The sequence below is a fragment of the Stegodyphus dumicola genome, chromosome 6, assembly GCF_044657685.1.
Source record: "Stegodyphus dumicola isolate Sdum_Otavi_A_Nest chromosome 6, ASM4465768v1".
Taxonomy (NCBI): Eukaryota; Metazoa; Arthropoda; class Arachnida; order Araneae; family Eresidae; genus Stegodyphus; species Stegodyphus dumicola.
Genome location: NC_140773.1, coordinates 106,269,800 through 106,291,435, shown reverse-complemented (window position 1 = coordinate 106,291,435; position 21,636 = coordinate 106,269,800). Strand labels below are relative to the sequence as shown.

Below are 21,636 nucleotides of genomic sequence, written 5' to 3'. Positions count from 1 at the left end.
AATGTTTTTTGAAGAAGGTGTAAACCCTTACAGGATCGCCGTAAAACGGTGACGCACCGTTATGCAAGTTGGCCGCTTTCGTAAAGACAGAAATCTTCATATTGTGACAGAAGGGAGCGTGTACAACCTGAAAATTTGTTTTTTCGCATGAAACTGATCGTCGACACTTGCGCCAATCCTACGTTTTTCACATAGGTGAGCATCTGCGTTCCTTTATAGAAATAACAGGCTCTGCTTTCTGGAAATGCAAATTTCAGGCACTGAATAAACTAGAATAACGGTTACCATAACATGAGTTGAGTCATAAAATAATTTTCTTAGATAAGGAAAAAAGTATTTGAACATTTTTTTTGTTGTTTTACAATTGTATATATTTATTTAAATTATGAATTAATTTATCATTATTAATTGGTTTACTTGTTGTTGATAGTTATTCATGTTTATGTATTATTAACCCGTTTATTGCATTATTTTCTTCTGGGTTCCTTCTTCCTCTTTCATAGAAAGCAAATTTTTCTAGAGAATTTCTAGACACAACTTTCTTTTTTCCGGAGAGGACGTAAGTCACCATGCTAAAAAATTTGGGTATATTAGAGAGGGGGAAAAATTAAATGGGGTGGGGAGGTATCATTATTAACAGTAAAAATGCTTTTTTATGCTTAAAATCAACATGTACATTGACAGCCGAAAGAAAATCAGATAAGATATTGCAACTACTGGATAGAACGCATTGGAAAAGAAAAAGAAGGGATAGAATATTGAAGATTTAGTATAAGACAGTTTTATCATATTTGTATATTCATTAACATTCCAAATCCAAAGAATTTGACATATATATATATATATATATATATATATATATATATATATATATATGAATTTAACAAATACTCTCCATTCGTATAAAGCTAATTTAAAGTTAATTTAAATTTAAAATTTAATTATGAAATTTTAATTGCAAATGTAAAAGATTAATTAATGCTGCGAACTAATTTACAATATCATTTAATATATTATATTCCGAAAAATTAATCCCAAAAATATTTTTAAAGAATTTTTAAGACCAAATTAATTTGCATAAGTGAATAATTGTTGAGCGGGCAGGAGACAGATCTTATCAAGGAGAAGTTGCCTCCGAACCTAACTCTTCAATTACTCAATTCGTGTTTCGTCATCCATATAGGCAAGGGTATAGTAATATTCAAAACCAAAAGTAAAACCAAATGTTGTAAATTACTAAAAAAGAAATTTACACTAATAGGAATTTTGAGAAATTTGGCAAGTAAATTGACTAGGAATTAAAATATTAATTACATATAAATTGCCAATATAATTAAGAGTAGAAAACCAAAGTAATTTAGAAACTCTTACCTATTGGAAACTTCCTCTACAAGAAATATGCATGTAAGTCAAAAATAAACTGTATATAATCTATTAAAATATAAAAATAATACTAAAAAGGCTAGTAAATAACAAATTTTAATTTAACTTACCTATTTGTATTCCTGAGAATCGATTAGCATTTGCTAAACTTAGTGAGGTTGAGTAATTTGTTTCTGCTAACTATATACAGTAAATAGAGGTCGCTAATACAATGTAAAGTTCTGTGTGAGCTATTGTAAAAAACCTATTCTGTAAACTTTTAAGTAATGTTAAATGCTTGTTTTGTGTGCAAAAATGTTACTAACTGCTAAGGTTTGTAAAAATAGATGTGCAAACTGCTAAGGGTTGTAAAAATTCGAAAAAATGTTTTTGATATAATGTTCGAAAAAAATTTTTTGAAGTAAAATTAAAAGTTCGAATAAACATTTTAATTTAATTAATTTAATGTTTGAAAATATTAAATTAAAAGTAATTATTACAATAAATATGATACATTACATATAATATCAAATAATAACACATTATCATTGCGGATTTGCGTAGTAGCACTTTTAATTCTTTATACAATTTTTTCCTAGGACAGGATAATTTTCTAAAAAAGAGTTTTTTTTCATATTAATTATATATATCAGGGGTGGCCAAAGTGCGGTTCGCGAGCCTGATAGGCTCTCGCAGGCAATTTGTGTGGCTTCTGCATATAAAATATATGTATGAAATATGGTAAACTAAAACTATTCAGTGTCCAAAAAGAAATAACTAATTAGTTTAGACTCTTTTTACAAAGTTGTTAGGGATTTGTTTCTGATGTTTCACATGATCCCAGTTAAATTTAAAATTTAATATTGGTATTTTGACTTTCCTTTTGTTTCCGTGTTTAACGAATCTTTTATGAAGCGCTGAAAGTGAAAGAAAATACCTATTTCCGAATTGCAAGAATGTGGTATATTTTGCATTTGAATATTAGGTAAGAGGTGTTGCTGATGGAGAATTGAAAATAAAAGTGAACAAAATATTTAAAAAAATATATTTATATATGACTTAGAGCATTATTAACCACTTGCGCTACGACTAAACTTCACGGTTGCGGTACTGTGCGCTACGATATAACAAGCGATAAAGTGTCTCATTTACGCCGCTCCGCGTCTGCGAATGCAATCCAGAGCTGTAATTCGAGAAATAAACAATCTCGTTGTTAGGCGACGTGTGCACCACGTTATTTTCATTTTTGCGATAAATGCCTATCGACGTGGTGTTCACACCGATCGCGGTTTGAGACAAAAACATCTCGACGCGCGTGGCACGTCTTTTTAGCGCAAGTGGTTAATAGAATTTCAGGGAAAATGGTGAAGTGAAATCATGTTAAGAAGTATGCGAACTAATATTTAGGAAGTAAGTTAAAATTTGTGAACAATTAGATTGTAATATGAACTGCCGATTCATTCTATTAATTCTCACCGTGATATAGGTTTTTAAAGAAGGTAATAAAAGAATGCAAAGAAGATACCGGGAATGATGCCGTTATGAAGTATCATTCCTCGTATTGCCGTTATGAAGGATTATTCTTCTTATTTGAAAGATATTGTTTTAATGTTTGTTAACGTAGCTAAGTTCATTTGAAAAGAATTATAGGAAAGTATTGAAATATAAGCATGCTGGCTTTAAATGTAGTTAAATATACGCCGAAAATAATTGTAAAATAAACTGTAAATCTGTTAAGTTTGTAAGGGAGGGGAAAAAAAAAAAAGATTTTATACTGCGCCCAAAGGAGCACTTTTTTTCCATTACACACGCATACACGTTTCGAGAGAACTTGGGCCTAGTGCTCCTTTGGACTAAAAATATTTAAAAACAGCCTATCTTTAGAATTTCCGGTAGACAACCTCGCTTCTATGGTGATAAAAATGTTTTATTCCGTACAATGTTGCAACTGGCTTTGAAATCCTTGAGTATGTTAACCAAAAATTCGTTAAAGTTTTTACAAAATATGAAATAGATGATAAAACAAATTCAAAATTTGGTCTTCCAGGTGCCCAAATTTGGGTGGAGCATTATGTTATTCAAAATTCGATGGCTCTAGGTACCGTTGTTTTTTGACAATGCGAGAAACATACATACATTCATGCAGATTCTTCACTATTTAATTTCTGTAAATATAATACAGGACGATAATGTTTGGTGGCAATACTTTGAAAAGTGAAACGCCGTTTATAGTGATTCGACGCAAAATGCCATTTCTGAGCTTAACGCCCATTTGGGCTAAAACATTTGAATCAGATTTGAAATAGTGAATTAGTGGAAGAATTGTGTTAAGGTATGTTATAATGTAAACTAATTAATGAATCGTTCCATATGTTATTAATAAAATTGAAGTTGAAAAATGGCTAAATTACATTTTAAATATTTATATCCAAAATTTTTATTTTACAACTTTGAGTGATTTTGTTAAAGAAAAATCGGTAGAGTCAATGTCCGTCTTGTGAAAACAATCGTTTTTTTGTTTAATTAGAATTAAAATAAACGAAAAACGATGAATTATAAGTCAGCTAATTAATCGCTTTGCAAAATTAATTTGCTTGTTTATTTAGTTTTTTAAATTTTGTTCCTCTCAGCTGCTAGCGTTATTGGTGCAAAGTAAAATGTGATAGTAGTATACTTTAATAACTGGATGGAAACGAACAGTGAAAAATACAATAGCAAATTTAAAATTTGATACTTTCTGTTGCAACTTAGTTATTTTTTAGCTCTAAGTAATTATTTTTATAAGTAGTTTGCTGTTTATGACAAGTTACGCTAACTAATCCCTCAATTTTATTAATTTTGATTTCAGTTTTGTGACTTGTTTTACATCTACTAAATAACAATATTGAAAACACACTTGCATTTATTCCACCGTTGTTTATCAAGATAAAAAACGTGAGACACCATCCGTCTCATCTGAGAGATTTTTGCTAATTTTTGTTTCCGTTCAGGTTGCGTGAATTGTTTGTAACGAACTGAGTTATTTACAGTATCTCAAACAAGTTTACTAATGTGTGAATTTTTTTTATAAGTTCTATTCGTTGGAAGTAAATGTGGGTTTAAAATCTTCTGAATTGTTCGCAGACTATTGTTTTGGTTGTTATTATTGAGATGGGGAAACGTGGAGCCAGAAGAAAGCAAGTCAAAGAGTTAGTCAGGCAAAAGAACAACGAATCCTCAGGTCGATCAACTCGTTTTTAAAGATAGCGTGCGACTTAAATTCTTATTGTTAGCTAGTTTTTATTGAAGCAAATGAATTATGGTGAGGAGTTCCGCGTAACCCCTATAAAGGAGCTATTAAACTATGAGTATGAACATTTGTTTTCTTGCGATTGTCATTTGACACCTTTTAGCAATAAAAGGTGATGAGCAATGTGATTTTCTTTCATTGTCATTGTGATGTAAAAGACGGCGTCCTTAAAGGGGAATGATAAAATTAAATAATGTCTTGGCAGTTAATGAGATTTTTTCCCCCCCGTTCTGGAGTGACGAAGAATGACTGAAAAGTAACGCTTATTTTTGGGGGAGGGGCAAGTGTCAACAAATAAACAAAATGCATCATATGTTTGATTTTTTTAAACATAATAGACCAGTTCGTCCATTTTGGTAATAGATTGTATTATAATTCAGCATTTTATATAATGTCAGAAATGTCAGTTGTATGTGGGAGAGTGTTGAAGAACTTGACATATAATCAGAAAGCCCCAGGAATGATATGTCATTTTTCGACCACATGGTTGCTTTTTAGATGGAAATGGATTTCCGAAAAGTATGGTGACTAGGCCTCCATTTCGGCGTAAGAAATTCATTTGATCTTCAGCAGTTGATTCTATTCTCAGAAAACAGTTTTTCAGATACAAAGTGTGCTAAAACTGTTAACGGTGCGCGAGAAATGTTTCGAGAGCCTTAACATTTGTGTAGAAAGAATAGTGAAGACGGTATTCTAAACATTGGATTAGGATTTCCTAATCAAGAAGAGCATAATTTTTGTAAGGCATATGTTCTCACTGTATAAAACATAGTCTTTGTTTTGCCTTATGCATTAAACCTGCAATTCCCGAAATTATGCTTACTGGTTTTTCATCATTCTTTGTAAAGAAGTTATTTTAAGTAATTTAAAAAATATATAATGAATGGCAAAAAGATCGCTTAGTGTGTTCATGTGTAATTAAATAGATTAAATGCTTTTAATCTATTTAATTCTGAGATTATTCTTAGGCATGTAAAAAGAAAATAACAACAGCATCGTCAAAGAAGCATTTATATTTATTTCAAAATTGGAAAAACACAGAATAGCGTAAAAAAAAAAAAAAAAAAAAAAAAAAAAAAAAAAAAGGCACTGTCATACATTATATATGATGATGGAAAAGGCTGTATACGTAGGGTAAAGAAATGAATTTGCACATACTTGGGCTATCCGCTCTGCCTTATGTATGGGGACTTTTGCTGTATTCTATATAATGAAAAAAGGATACCCGATTAAAACCCTAACTTAACCCAGAACTTTTCGCATGTCTGGATTTTTATTTTACGCTTGAGATCATTTAAATATTGATTTACGTTGAAAAGACAGTGGTATGTAGCCATCTAGAAAGATGAAATCGCTGACACTTGTGTATGTAGTGTGTTCATGTGTAAGGTGCTTTTAATCTATTTAATTCTGAAATTATTCTTAGGCATGTAAAAAGAAAATAACAACAGCATCGTCAAAGAAGCATTTATATTTATTTCAAAATTGGAAAAACACAGAATAGCGTAAAAAAAAAAAAAAAAAAAAAAAAAAAAAAAAAAAAAAAAAAGGGCACTGTCATACATTATATATGATGATGGAAAAGGCTGTATACGTAGGGTAAAGAAATGAATTTGCACATACTTGGGCTATCCGCTCTGCCTTATGTATGGGGGCTTTTGCTGTATTCTATATAATGAAAAAAGGATACCCGATTAAAACCCAAACTTCACTCAGAAATTTTCGCATGTCTGGATCTTTATTTTTCGCTTGGTATCATTTAAATATTGATTTAAGTTGAAAAGACAGTAGTATGTAGCCATCTATAAAAATGAAATCGCTGACACTTGTCGTCAGACTGACCCTGTCGTCGGGTATGTGTTATTGGAGAGTCATCTGTAATTGTATCGGAGTGTTGTAATTCTCTATGATTTATTTGTAGGACTACATGCGGAGACTTTCTTATTACCTTGGTTTATCAAGAAAAGTAATTAAAGTATTAAAAGCATTACACCTGTATGCTCTTGTGGTGTAGTGTTTAGAATATCAACCTTGAAAACTGGACAACAAGAGGTCAGTTCCTAGCGATAGCATTCTTAATTTTTCAAGATTCTGTGTTCCCAAAAGCTTGATGTGTCCAGTGTCACTTCGATTAAATTTTTTTGGTCGATGCGATGATTCTTTACGAACTTTATTTGTCCAACTGACAATCATTATGTTCTTTCCCCCCTCCCCAATTCACATTTAGTTGTTTGAGGTAAGGGATTAAAGGCATTTCTGTTATGTGCTTCCAGGTCCACATCCAGATGACTATATTACACATCCAGTTGGCTGTTGGAAGTTTCGTCCATTCATGGTGAGAACAAAGTTGACTTTGACGATTGCTTGCTGTAAAAGAACGGCCTGAACTCTGCAGTTGTTCAAGATAGGATAGGTAGTATTTAGTAACGGGGGAAAAATATGTGATAAATTGAAAATAGAAATTTATCAAGCGTATATTTTTATCGTTTAATATTAATTTATGTTATATTTATTATATGCAGAGTTAGAAATTAAACAAACAAAACAAGAAAAAAGGGGGGTTAAAGTTAAATTCGTATTCTGCATGTCTCGTAGGCCCTAGATTAGTGTAAAAATTCTGGTGCCAAGTTTTGCATACTAAAAGCATATATAAATTACTATATATGGATGGAGAATTAATTTTTCGACATTTGGTAAGTAATTAATCAAGCTTCTACTATTCACTTTCATATGGACTATCTAAGTGATGTGGATCGGTGATGTATATATACATGCACTCGTATATTAAATTTACGAGTGAGTTGTTCTAAACCGATTTTTAGGCTATTTCATGAACTGGTTCACTGAAATATATTATCTTCTGAGAGGAAAGGGTTTGCAATCTGGAGATGAAATATCAAGAAAGTATAGCATAATTTAAAGTAGCTCCAAAAGAAAAAAGTCCAAAATTTTAATATCGAGTGCTAGGTGATCAGTTAATGGGATCATCACACGTCTAGTTAATTTACGTAGGAATTTAATATCGAGATAGATGTGCACGCACATTTCAGCTCCAACAGGAGTGGATCAATATGATGGATGAGGAACTCCATCAAGCAGGGAAAAGAACATTTGGTTGAATGTTTTGTTCAGTCTGGGAATTTCGGCTAACGTTAGTTTATTCTTGCTTTCCTCTTCCCACCCTAAAATAGACGAATGTATTTTATGCTGAATATTGCTTTTCGGATTATAATTTTGTAGAAATGTTGTTGAAATTTAACGTTTTATTTTTCTGATGTCAGTGAATTTTCGAAAGGTAATTGACAGTTGTTGAAAGTGAGTAAATAAGCATTCTAATATGTAATGTAGATTAATTTCATGTGATTAAATGTTAGCAAAGTTTCCTTTATATTTTATTAATTTTGTTTAACATATAATCGGGGGGGGATTTAAAGTTGCATTGGTCTGTTACCCATAATGAGAATACATTAAAAACTGAAACCATTTCCTTTTCATGAAATAAAGTAAAAAAATATGTTCTTTTCATTTTACATATAATAAAAAGAAGAGTCTGTCTCTCTGTGTGTGTGGCCCACCAGCGGCCGAGCGGTAAAGTCGCTGAACACTGGTAGTTCGGTCCGAGGTTCGAATCCCGCGAACGGACTGGCTGCATGGGCGTTTTTCGTGGTTTTCCCTATGTGTTACGTGTATACGAGCCAGTTTCCCTTAGAAAGTCCTCCACGAAGGCATCCCTCCCCTTAGGCAGATAGCCCTAGCGTGCTTTGCCAGAATTAAATACACACACACACACACACACTGTGTGTGTGTGTGTCTTTCGTTCGTGCTGCGCGTAAACTAATACACCCAGTGCTACCAAATTTGGTACATAGGTGCATCTAGACAAGAGCCAGTGCACCTCGAAGCGATGTTTTCAAAATTGGAATGAGATTTAAAAAAAATTTTTTTTTTGATGAAATCGCATCAAATCGATAATTTTTTCTCGTTATATCAGCAACAGTGGCACGCAGCCATTGTTGCTGTTATCAGCACTGTTGCCACTCGGAAAAATGAGGACGAAAATTAACGTTTTTAACGTTATTAATTAATATCTCCGATATTTAGCCACTTTTTTTGATGCTGTCCTTTTCGAGGACCCATAAAAGAATTGTAGAAAGTTTGGTGACGATAGTTGTAGTAGTGACTGAGTTATTAGCGAACAAACACACTCCTTTATACCATTTGAATTTTTAAGATTTTGCCATGAGAAGTTGGTTTATTAGGATAATTAATATTTGTATTAAGGGATATTGCTTATTTCATTGTAATTTTTTATAGTATGTTTTAATTATATATAATTTTAATTATATAAAACGTTTTGCATGATTGTTTTCAGGAAAAAAAAAAAAAAAAATTAACTGCCTTATACCATTTGAATTTTTAAGATTTTGAAACGGGAAGTTGGTTAATTTAATTATTAGGATAATTAATATTTGTATTAAGGGATATTGCTTATATAATTGTACTTTTTTTACATATAATACATTTTTATTGAATTAAAAAAATTTTTTTTAATAAATTTGTTCTGCAGAGTAAATTTCTGTTCATTTTTTTTTATTTAATGTTTGGTGTTCCCTTTAGGCATTTTTCTGGGACATTTAAAAGCTAGACGAAGGCCTATTAAATTTTTTTGCTTCATTTCATTTAAAAATATTTCCTCGAATTTCAATAGAGATATGTTTCGCATTCAGTAAATTTAGGTCTCACTTCGTAGCAAGGCAAAAACACAAATACGCTCAAAACGTCTTCATTAAAATTTGTAAAATACAGAAAAACATAAAAACATAAAAACACCAAATGCAGAAACAGTCCCCCCCCCCAATTAAAATTAGAGTTTTTACGCAAAAACAAGCAATTCGGCCAGCAAGCAGAGGAAAACATATTTTTTAGTACACAAAATTGAAAGTTTAAGTTTGATCCCGCTTGACAAAAGGACACCGAAAATTGGTGTACCAATTGACTTAATTCACTATTCTACTAAGCGTTTCAAACGTAAAAAAATGGCTTCTGAAAAATAATTAAAATTTAATGTTTTAACTAATTTTAAACCTCTCTTGGATATTTACTTTCATAGGCGTGTGGAATATATATATTTAAATATCTAAATGCTATCTTGACATTGAGGGAAGTCTACCAGAAATAGTAGCTTCAAATTTGCTAATCTTTAAACTTAACCAACATCTCCTCTTTGAAAACGCTTATGGCAATTTCGGTATTTTTGAAAGCAGTAGATTTTCATTTGCTTGGTTTAAATTACTGAAACCAGCGCTCGTAATGTCTTTAATATCTTGGCTTGGTGAAACATTTAATTCTAGTTATTTTATGTAAACTACAAATGCGTATTCTGTAAAGGGTTAAATTTTTGATGCCGCAAGTTGACTCATGAGATTGCATATTCTTTTCAGATAAGCGTTTAGGCGCTTGTATTGTAAATAGAGGCGGTTAATATTTTGTATTTTATTCAGCATATCCATTACTTCCTTTCACACTTCGTTGCTAAATCTGAAAGGGAAATGTACTTTCTGTATGACGTTTTCTTTTTGAACTGGTGTGTGTTCGTCTTAAAAAAAAAAAAGCGAAATCCAAAGGATTTCGCTTTTTTTTTCCCCCCCTATGCTTGTAACCTTTTCTCCGCTAATATTTTCTTTGCTGTTTACTCGGTTTATTTAAGAGCAAAATTTCTATCTGCAGAACGCGGTAGCTATATTCATTTTATTATCGCCATTTTTTGATTGAAAATTATAAATCTTTTCAACTTAGTTAAAAGATTTTGTTCTGATTTAAATTTTATAATTCATTGCAAAATTTATATGTGCGAAATATAAAAGATATATCGAACAACCTGGCTTAGCCTAACAATATTGCAAAATGTGCTCAGTAGATTTACATTAGCCTTTAAAGTTAGGCAAACTCATTTTAACATAGAAATTTCCGCAGAGAAATTCTTTAGCTTGCTCAACAAATTTTTTAATGTTAATTTTTTACATTTAAGACATCATATTGTATTCTACAAGTTTGAAATTCTCATACAGTGCACGTGCGCCTGTGCGGGCGCAGGGATTAATTAGCATTACATTGAAGTGCGGTTTGAAGAAAATTAATTCTAAAGGTTAAAGATAAGCCAAAATTCTAAGGGTTACAGAAAATAAGTTCAAAAAATCTGCTATCGATAAGCAAATCAAGGTACATTAAAAAAAATAAAATAAAAAAAAAAAAATAAATAAAGCGATAAGAAAATCTGTATTCGTTTGAAAAAGGACCGAGTAAATTTGAATATCCAGAACTAAAAGCAAGCCATCATCAACAATAACAATAACAACAACAACAACAACAACAACAACAAAAAAAAAAAAAAAAAAGGGGGGGGGGAAGTCAGAAAAAATTGACATTGTTTCTATCTTTTGTATATCTGAACGGTAAGAAGCCGTATCTTCAGAATTAAAATTTGTGACGTGGGCACCACATGACTTTCTTGTACGGCCTATTAAATAATACACATTGTTTACTGCACTTCATTTAAATTTATTTCCTCGAATTTCATTAAAGATATATTACTCATTCAATCAATTCAGTTCTCATTTCGCGGCAAGGCAAAAATACGTAAAAACTCAGTCTTCATTAAAAATTGTAAAACACAGAAAAACCTTAACAACAGATATAGTTAAAAAACATTTTTTTTTTTTTTTTTTTTTTTTTCGATTAACTACGCAAAAGCTACCAATTCGGCCAGCGAGCTGGAAAACAAATTTTTCGGTGCGTGAAACTGAAAGTTTATTTTTGATCCCACTTGGTAAAAAGATGAAGTTGGTGCACCAACTGACTTAATTCACCATTCTACTAAGAGTTTCAAATGTAAACAAATGACTGTTATTTCTGTTGACTGATTATGGGTAATGAGTTTAGTTTCATTTTTGCCATTACATCATTGGCATTTTATGAGATTCGCATGAAAGGGATTAATTTTGAAATGACGCAGCTAAAAAAAAATATTCTAAGCTTATTATTATTTTTTTAAGCATATGAAAGGGAAATAACTAAATAAAAGAGGATATTTAATGTTTATTACAAATTAAACGTAGAATTTTTTTCGTACATTTTTTTAAAAAATTTATTTTACTATTCGCTTGTTGCGGCCAGCCGCTAAAATAGTCTTTATAAGGAAAAAAATGGAGGTAATGATTTAAATTAGTTCTGTTGTGTAATTTCACGCTCTCAGCTATTAATTATTAATTATAGAGATCTATGTATATTTTTGAACTCCTGCTCCGTTCCTAGAACACTGCGAGGAAAATAATAATAGAGATGAACAACGAATCCTTTAGCTTGTTAATCAATGACAGACAAATTTAATTTCAAAGAAAAATTGAATAGCTTAACATTTTGCCGAATGGCAACAACACACGCGTGGAAAATAAGAATATTGTATTTCGGATAGTGGCAACGAATTCCTTTTAAATCGCTGAGTGTTCAGATTAAATTTCAGACATTAATAACTATCCTAGATTTATGGAGCGAGAACACTTTTAAACCGTCGAGTTTATTCCCCCATCTCTAACGTGTGTACGAGCCAGTTTCCCTTAGAAAGTTCTCCAGGAAAAGCATTTCTTCCTTTAGGCAGATAGCCCTCGAATAATCAAATAGACCAAACTAAACTAAGGTACGTCATTCGGCAAAAAACTTCAGTTTCGCTTTTGCCGTTTATACCACCACCTACGTTTATGAGAATCATATGACAAGGGATCAATTTTCAAATGATGGGTTTCAGAAAGATTTATTATAAGTATATTACTATTTTCAGAACAGAAAAAAGAAGTAACCAAATTTAAAAGAAGACTTAAAGGGCTGATACTTATCTATACTCTAATGAATTGAAGCTATAAACACGGGAAATAATATACTGGAAAATTTGTTTAGCATAGTTTTCAAAATACAGCACAAAAGTCTGTGAGTCATGTTTTTTTGAGTAGCGCCAATTATGGCAATTTAGTTTGCTTAGTAAAAATATTAATAATCTATCACTTTTGCTGTACATCAACTTAAACATTGTTTTTAATAACCAGTATGGTGTGGAGAAATAGATTCGCATTATTTTATGTAATACATTTCAAAAGTGTAACTTTTGTTCACTTCTAGACGTATTAATACGTATTAAAAAGATAAATACATAAAATAACTGTTTGTAAGAGGTATATAATTATATGAATATCATACAGTTTAAAAAATCATAAAATTAAATCTATCCACGTAAATTCTGTATAAAAATCATTTTTTTTTTCCCCGCAAAAAGCCTTAGAATCAAGAAACGCCAAACTGCGACGTGCAGGAAGTTTGTTCATTCAGTGTTTCACCACAATGCAGGAAAAGTGACAGCTGTGGAGATGTTAAAAGGAAGAGGGTGGAATGGGGAGTTTAAAACTTCCTATTGTGGTAATGTTCGCAATGTAAAAAAAAATAATAGTTTTTCTTTCTTTCATCTTCCCACCCGTAAAATTTAGTGGGCTTACTTTTACTTGTCTATTCTTTCGACATCGAAGATCCAGCGTCGAGATTCTGTTAATTAGTATTTACTTATGTCATTGCCAGTGGTCCTTATGTTGTTTAAGCAGCTTTCATTGCAAATCATTAAACGAACTTCGTACTTAAAATAATATTTTGCTATTAGTAAAGTATTTGATTTGAGTATTTATTAGAATAATAATAATAGTAATTCCTGGTACATATGAATAATTTACAAGTTAGTGTTTGCTTCTAAACAACACACATACATTTTTTGTGATGTAAGTAAGGAGGAAGAATTACGTCATCAAAATTAAAGGTAGTAATTTTTCAGAGGAAAAAAAAGTGTTTAAATGATTTAATAAAGTAAATGTAAATGATCTCTACAGCATGACTAATGCATAATAAATAAATAATAGTCGAATTAAAGAATATATATATATATATATATATATATTGATTTATATATATATATATATATATATATATAAATCAATATTTTTGTTTAAAACTTTATACATGAAGACGCTCAATCCGGTATCGGTTACGTTATACCGCCATATTGCGAGCAGTGTCCAGCTCCACGTAAAAATGCATCAAGTGAGATTCCCAGAAGAGAAAATTTGACAGATATGGAAGAGAGAGGAAAATTTCCCTCTAGGTTTGAGAGATAAAAACCATGAGTCCTAATGGATTGGAATATGAGATTAACGTCATAGTAGAGATAAAAATGGATACTCAAAAAGTAAACAAAAAAAAAAAAATAACTATGTACAATATATACAAATACAGGAGTGCATGTGCAGAGTTTGCGTTGGAAAATTTAATCTCTTTTTAGGTGTGCAGCATAAAGACGTTATCCTTTGTTTTCTTGTAAATTTTCGTATTGAAACAAGTTAAAATTAAGAAAAACAAGCAACTAAGTACTAGGGAAAAAAAAAATTACATGAAGCTAATTGCTTTTCCTTTTCTCCCCTCTTCTGTCAGGCCAGTAGAGGAAGAGAAGCTGAAATCTGGATTATTGAATAGCAGTCTGGAATCGGATTATTTAACTGTTGTATAAAGCACACTAGGGCTATCTATCTTTGTGTGCTTTAACTACATCGTTATGCCAAACTTCGGTTAAGCGAGATTTTACAGTGTAAATTAACTGTAAGTGCTTTTTCCCTATACGCAACTTCGACTTTTAGCTGTTATTTAAAAGTCGTTTTTATTTTATTGTCTGTTAACTTTTAGGATGAAATTTTTTTCTGTTTTAGAACATATTTAGTTTTAAATTAAGAATGCCATTCGATCTCAATCTCGGGAAAGATTCGAAATTCAAAAACTAGAATCTTTGCATTTTCCTTCGTTATTCTAATCTTTAGATTTTTACTTTAAAAATTCATTAAACACTTAATTGAAAATTTCGGAAGGTTTAGTTATACTGACGTTTTTTAAAAAAGAAAGCTTATTCTGAATCTGGGTTACCAATGTCAGCTGATGGTGATTCTGATTGTCACGCTCTTAATCTTCTGGAGAGGATTTAGCATTCCATGTTTAGTGTTTATTACGTTAACTCGTGAAATAATTTTCCTGCCCTAAATTTAAAAAGAATCTGTAAAAACATCTAAAGTTTGAACAGGTTTATGAGTATTAATCATGTACCTTATTTTCTAAATTCCATTTGCATCGTCTTCAATGTTTTCATTAAATGCTTGTTTAAAATTTTACTTCAATTTAAAAAACTTTTTAAATCTTATTATTATTCTTACTGTGAAATATTTAAGAATCTTTTAGTACATGGTTTCGAGAAAACTTAAGATTCGTCCCACGTCTGGTAAATTAAATTAAATGAATATGCCTATGACTTTTTAAAAAATAACATCCAATTCTTATCGTATTTGAGTGACATCGCGTACAAAATTAGTTTCATGTGATCCGATCTTCAACAGTTTATTGCTTAGCGATGATATACTTTATTGTATGTTAATTTTTAAAATACTTTCAAAGTTTTTGTTTCTTTAGAACGTAACTAGTCTTAATGTACGCACCACTCAGGGGAAACTAAATTCGATTGCGGCCGTCGAACTTCTAAAAACCATTTTAGTCTCTGATAACAGTCTTGCTATCACTTGCCTGAGTAGGAAACAAAAGAATGGTTTAAGGAAGGCTACACTTTCCTTGATACAATCTGTATAAATGCTTTCTCTTCTGAGGCATCTTGGAACCACAGTGGAAGAAAATATTCTTACACCACGTTGGGAATCTTTTGAAAACCATTGTGATTATTTTAGTCTTGTATTTATGATGTTGCTAAAAAGAAATAATAATAATTAAAAAAAAATAAAGTTATCAGAATCATCTTTATGTTTGGAGCTTTCAGTTTAGATTTCAATATCGAGTGACTTTAAAGTCTAAATATAATATACTGCATCGTTTAAGATGTTAAAATTCGCTTTGTTTTGGTTTGCGAAACGTTGAATTTCTAATAAGTTATAAAATGAGACAGCTCTTTGTATATCTGTATTAGATCTTGAGAAACTGAATCTATTTAGGTAGTTGTAAGCATGCTTTAAGTTTTTTATTCTGGGTAAGAATTGTTACGCTAATTTTTACAACGCTGAAATGAAAGCAAAGTTTATCCGAGGTTGAATCAGATCATTATATGTCTATTATTTTTATATATAAGAAATAATATATCTGTGTTAAAAAGTCTTCTTTTGTCCATTTGGGATAAGTGTATTAAGAATTAAAGATTTGAGATTAAATACATTTGCCGTTGGAAGTTCCGTGAGTTCTGCTGACTTCCATTGTGGTATTTTTTACATTTATTGTTTCAAGTCATATAAATTGTGATTTAAAATGGCAACAGTTTAAAACAAATAACAAACCGTTCGTTCATCTTAAACGTCTATCTCTGTTATAAATTATGTATGGCGAGTGTATTAAGAATTACAAAGGTGAGATTAAATGCATTGCCGTTCGTCCTAAGTTTTATTGACTTCCATTGTGACGTTTTTTACATTTATTGCTTCAAATCATATAAATTGGGATTTATAATGGCAACAGTTTGAAACTAATCCACAAACCGTTCGTTTCATCTTAGACGTCTATCTCTATTATTAAAATTATGAAGCATTTATATGTATGTATGTATGTATGTATGTATGAATGTATGATTGTTTCTTTTCTCGCACTGTAGTGAAACAATGGCTACCAGAGCCACCAAATTTCGAACACAAGTAGTCCTCCACCCGAACATGTCCACCTCGAAACCCGAATTTTGAATTCTGATTTTGTCTTTTAGTTATTTCATGTTTTGTGTGACCTTTAATGAATTTTTTATGAATAAGCTCTGATTTAAAAGGAAGATGTTACCATTCTGAAACGTGATATTTGTCTTTTGAATTTAAGTCAACAAACGATTTAAAAGGAATCCTAAATAACTGCTTATCGTTTGTCTTGCTTGCCTTCTATGTAATACTAATTCAGAAATCAAACAACAAAAATCAGCGTTATATTTACAAAGTTTTCACAGGACTAGTTTCGATGGTTTTACCGAACCACCATCTTCAGCTGCAAAACCGCAAATGAACAAGATAGGAAATAATGATTAGATAAGATAAGAAAGCCTGGACAAGAATAAGCAAGTGGCGCCATCTGTTGGTAAAACCAGAACTAAAAGATAATTTCTTTAAAGGCCGAAGGCAAATTTGGATTGGAATTAGGATCGTTAACTAGAACAGAAAGATTTTTATGAATGTGAAATGCCTCTAGAAAATCCAGTTCTCCAATGGAAGATGTTTTTTTGAATAATTTTGGCAGCAGAAAAACTGAAAGTGTGGTTTTCGGACCAACAATGTTGAGCAACAGAAGACTTCTGTGTTTCCTTTTTTCTAACATATGCCTCATGTTCCTTGACGCGAAATTTTAAGGCTCTCTTAGTTTGGCCAATGTAAATTAAACCACACTGGCAAGGAATCCTATAAATACCCCAGGAATTCATATCCGGAATGGGGTCCTTGAGTATGGAACTCGGAATTTTATTGATTTGAGAATAAACAACCCGAAAGTTAAATTTCTGCAAAATATGTGCAACTTTATAGCTAATTGATGGAAAGAAGGGAATGACAACAGAATTTTTATAATCTCCTAAAACAAGATTGTGCCTTTTAGTGTGTTGAGATGAGAATTTTTTAACTGCTTGATTAATAATGTTGGGTGGAAAGCCCCTGTCCATAGCTATTGCTTTTAAATACTTTAGTTCTTCATCAAGGGCTAGTTTGGAGGAGCAAACTTGAAGAGCACGGAAAACATAGGAATAAAATGAAGCTAACTTTTGTTTAGTCGGATGACATGATTTAAAGTGTGGTGGAAGGCAAACCGATGAAGGTTTACGGTAAACCGTAGTACTGAAGTTGGATGTGTTACGTGTGACCAGAATGTCGAGAAACGGAAGAGAATTGCAAGTCTCAAGTTCAAAAGTGAACTGAATAGCAGGATCAATAGAATTCATTGTTGAAAGAACTTTATTTAAATCATCTTTATTACCTTCAAACAGAGTAAAAGTATCGTCTACGTAGCGGAACCATGCCGGGAAGTTTAAAGTTTCAAACAATTTTGATTCATAATAATGCATGTAGATATCAGCCAGGATGGGACTGAGGGGGCTTCCGATGGCTAATCCCTCAGTTTGCTTGTAATATTTATTTTGGAAAACAAAATGTGTTTGTTTCAAACAGAGTTGAGTGAGAGAAATTAGCTCATCAATTTCGATGCAAGAGAAATGAAATTCGCGAAGTCTGGTTTCTAGACATCTTAATGCACCCTCCACTGGGACATTGGTGAATAATGATTTTACATCAAAAGAAACCATGAGTAAATTACTAGGAGAAATGTTTTTAACTTTTTTTACAAACTCTGTTGAATTTTTTATGGTGTAAATGTTATTGTCTAATAGAGTTGAAAATCTAGAAACTAAATATTTAGCTAATGGATACGAGGCAGTACCTAAATTTGATACAATAGGGCGGAAAGGAATACCACTTTTATGAATTTTGGGAAGAGCATATAATCTGGCACAATTCGCAACAGATGGGATAAGTGAATGTTTTAAGTTGGCTGAAATGATTTGCGAAGATTTGATCGCAGTTTTTATTTTTGACAAATCCGAAGGTGAAGGATCTTTAGGGATCGGATTATATGGTCCTTCGTTTAAGAGTTTAGTGACACCATCGATGTAAGTGTTCCTATCCATGACGACTATCTGGCCACCTTTGTCGGCCTTTGAAATAATAATATCCGGGTTAGAATGAATTTCACGTAATGTAGCTCTTTCTCTCGCAGTTAGATTTGGTTTCAAAGGTTTATTATTGAATTTCACATTATGAGCGATAAGATGCCTAATCATTTCTTTCTGTGAATCTGAAACTTTACTGAACTTGAAAGCTTTTTCGATAGGAGCTAAAATCTTTGGAATCGAGGGTTTACAGGTTTGTGAGAAGTTAAAATTATATTTTAGAATTCTCTCTTGTTCTTCTGAAAGACTAACATTAGAAATATTAACTATTGGCTTGATGTTTACAATGGGAAGATTTTTTGAACTACTTGAACTGGAAGATTGTAAAAGAAGTTTTTCGAATTTAACTGCAAGGGTGTTTTTATGACAGTTAACTGCATTCTCCGTTCTAGACCAAGACTTTTGTTCAAGGGCAGTGAATGCCCTTGAACAAAAGTCAGTGAATTGAAAGAGCAGTGAAAACAAAGTTATTTGTATTTTCTACTTTTGGTTATCTAGATGTCTTTCTCTTAACATGTTACCGTCCCATTATTTTCTCTTTTCACTAGACACAAGCATAAGAAGCTGTAAAAATGGTTCTAATTTTGTCACGTGGGGCAGGTATTTGTAGAAATAAATTTCTCTATTTATAAAGAAATTGAAAACTGACAATTTAAAAGATCAATCTTATATGCCTCATTGCGCCCATACGGATGGATTTATTATGTTAGGCATTTTGCTCCTACCCTGCTCGGTGAGCTCAGATTTTTATTCTTATGTGTTGGTAAATTGTGCATTTTTTGCTTTAAAAGAGAAAAGAGATTAAATTATGTTGATCTTATGTCTCGGTTAACGTTTTGATGCTTTTAGTTAATCTGAATGTAATAGCTGTAGAATTATGAACGGTTTAAAAATTTAAGTAGCGCTAAGCCTAACGAAGCAGCCATTTGTTTACATTTGAAACGCTCAGTAGAATAGTGAATTAAGTCAATTAGTGCACCAACTGCAGTGTCGTTTTGCCGAGTGGGACCAAAAGTAAACTTTCAGTTTTGTGCACCGAAAAATATGGCTTCCTGCCTGCTGCTATAATTGCCAACTTTTGCGTAGAAACTAAATTTTAATTGTACAATTTTTTTAAAAAAAACTGTTTTTAAGTGTATATGGTGTTTTGTGTTTTGCTGTATTTTACGATTTTTAATGAAGATATTTTGAGTTTTTAAGTATTTTTGCCTTGCCGCGAAGTGAGAACTGAATTAACTGAATGAGAAATATATCTCTAATGAAATTCGAAGAAATGAGTTTAAATGACTGTAAGACTGCAGCAAAGAGATTCAAATAATTTTAATGAGGAGATACGCATGAACGACATTAAAAGTTTTTTTAATTACTTTTAGATGGCATGTCATCAGTTGGATTAACTAATCACTCATTTTCTTCAAAATATCTGAGAAAAATCATCGTAATTTCCTTAATAAAATGAATTTGATTAATGTAATAAAATTATATTTAGTTATGCTGTACGTGGGACTTATAGGCTTACTAAATATCACATTTGAAAAGAAAAAGAGCAGTTTCTAACAAAATAATAATATTAATAAAAGAAAAATTTAAAAAAGTTAAAATACATATTCGGCCTTTTGTACATATTTTTTGCAATTATAATTATTTCAATGAGTTATCAGGTTCAATGTTCCGTCTTACTTTCTTCGGGAACATGCAAGGACCTGACTCGGAACAGACAGCTTACTAAAGCTATGTTCAATCACTGTGGGAAGTAGACAGGATACACAAGAAGGGTATACAAAACCCTTTATTTTTCTCTATTTACAATAACTTCCGTACTTCGGAATACACAGACCCGCTACTTGTGGTCTAACGTAAAAATATAAAAATAAAACTAAACTCTAATTTAACTTTAAAATAATAAACGTGGAAGATTGGCCTTATATTAACAGGAAGCCGTATGTAGTACAGAGAACTGTGAACACTACAATACGTTTAAAAATTATCAAGAGGATTAAACCTCTGGCCTGGAAGGCAACCAGCAACTGAGTAAAACTTCTAAGGTAAGCGGCCTGCTTCGACTAACTGCTTCCTCTCTCTCGCTTGGCAAAAAGCCACAACTTAAATACTTGGCGTTCGCCAGACAAACTTTGCATAAATACTTTAACGCTTATAATTCTGGCCGGAAGTAGAAAATAAGAAGTGATAGTAAAGATTTAAAATAAAATAAACGTTAGTAAAACTTAAGATCCTTACATACTTCCCGCCAGAGTTAATTAGTTTGAAACTGAGGTCTAAAACGACCTTGTTGAAAACTTTTAGCTCTAGAATCTAACGCGAGGCCAATCTTTTACAAACATTTTTCGCTAGAAACTAGAAATTTAAAAGAAAGAAATTTGTTTTTACAATAGCAGCTCCCAGGACACACAATTTTTTTCATCTGTACTGCATCTAAACAGGAGCTTTTATTCAAATCTGGTTCCTTCCAGAGATCTGGAAGGAAAACTAGTTTAATGAAATGTTACACAATGAAATGGCAAGTAACATGTATAATTATATTTCTCTTAACATTCTTATTTCATTCATGACTATTTTAATTATCTCTCCCCGTGCTCTCTGACATGTGTTGTAAAAGAACACCAAACACGAATGTGTTTATGTCTATGTGTTCAACACTTCCTCCTACAATCAAAGCACTAACGTGTTAAAAATTCAACATACCAAGACCTCGTAACACACCCTAACTTCAACTCTAAACCCTGAGGTACTATTCTGAAAGTGGCTAACTCTGAAGTGTAGCGTCAGAGAGCCTAACTACATCATTCAACCTTTAACACATATTCACCATGATTTAGTCTTTTTTCAGTCACACGAATAAAAAAAATGGTCGTTTGATGGCAGGTGGTCTTGGCGGAACCGGGAAACTTCTTTCGTGTTCCTGCTTGGACCTCGTTGCTGGCCGTTCAAATTTTCCTTGTAACTTTTCCTCCGTCGCTGGTGGCCCTTCCGCAGTTCGGCGACATTTGCTGCGGAGAGTCCTGTCGGATGAGTAGATCTTCCGTTTTAGAGCCGGGTTATAGTTGCCGTTATTTCTCCTGGCTCTCTTTGCATACGTCGTCCTTCTCCCTTCTTCATTCTGGGGGTGTTCGTGAGCTCTCTTTTCTAGACGGTGGAATGGCTTCTTTTTCTT

At 31.9% G+C, this 21,636-nt stretch overlaps 1 protein-coding gene across 10 annotated transcripts in view; it reads left to right on the top strand.

Moving 5' to 3' along the window:
* The window catches only part of LOC118200162 (neuroglian-like), a 449,595-nt gene that overhangs the window by 18,359 nt on the left and 409,600 nt on the right, over positions 1-21,636 (top strand). For 3 of the 10 annotated variants that reach the window (XM_085818772.1, XM_085818769.1, XM_085818764.1), the window contains exon 2: positions 6,925-6,986. The exons of 4 other annotated variants lie outside the window; for them this stretch is intronic. The gene's annotated coding sequence lies outside the window, so the exon portion shown is untranslated. Of the gene's footprint in view, positions 1-6,924; positions 6,987-7,040; positions 7,065-21,636 lie in introns of those variants that run through there. 3 more of the 10 variants (XM_085818766.1, XM_085818765.1, XM_085818770.1) reach the window with 3 other exon arrangements.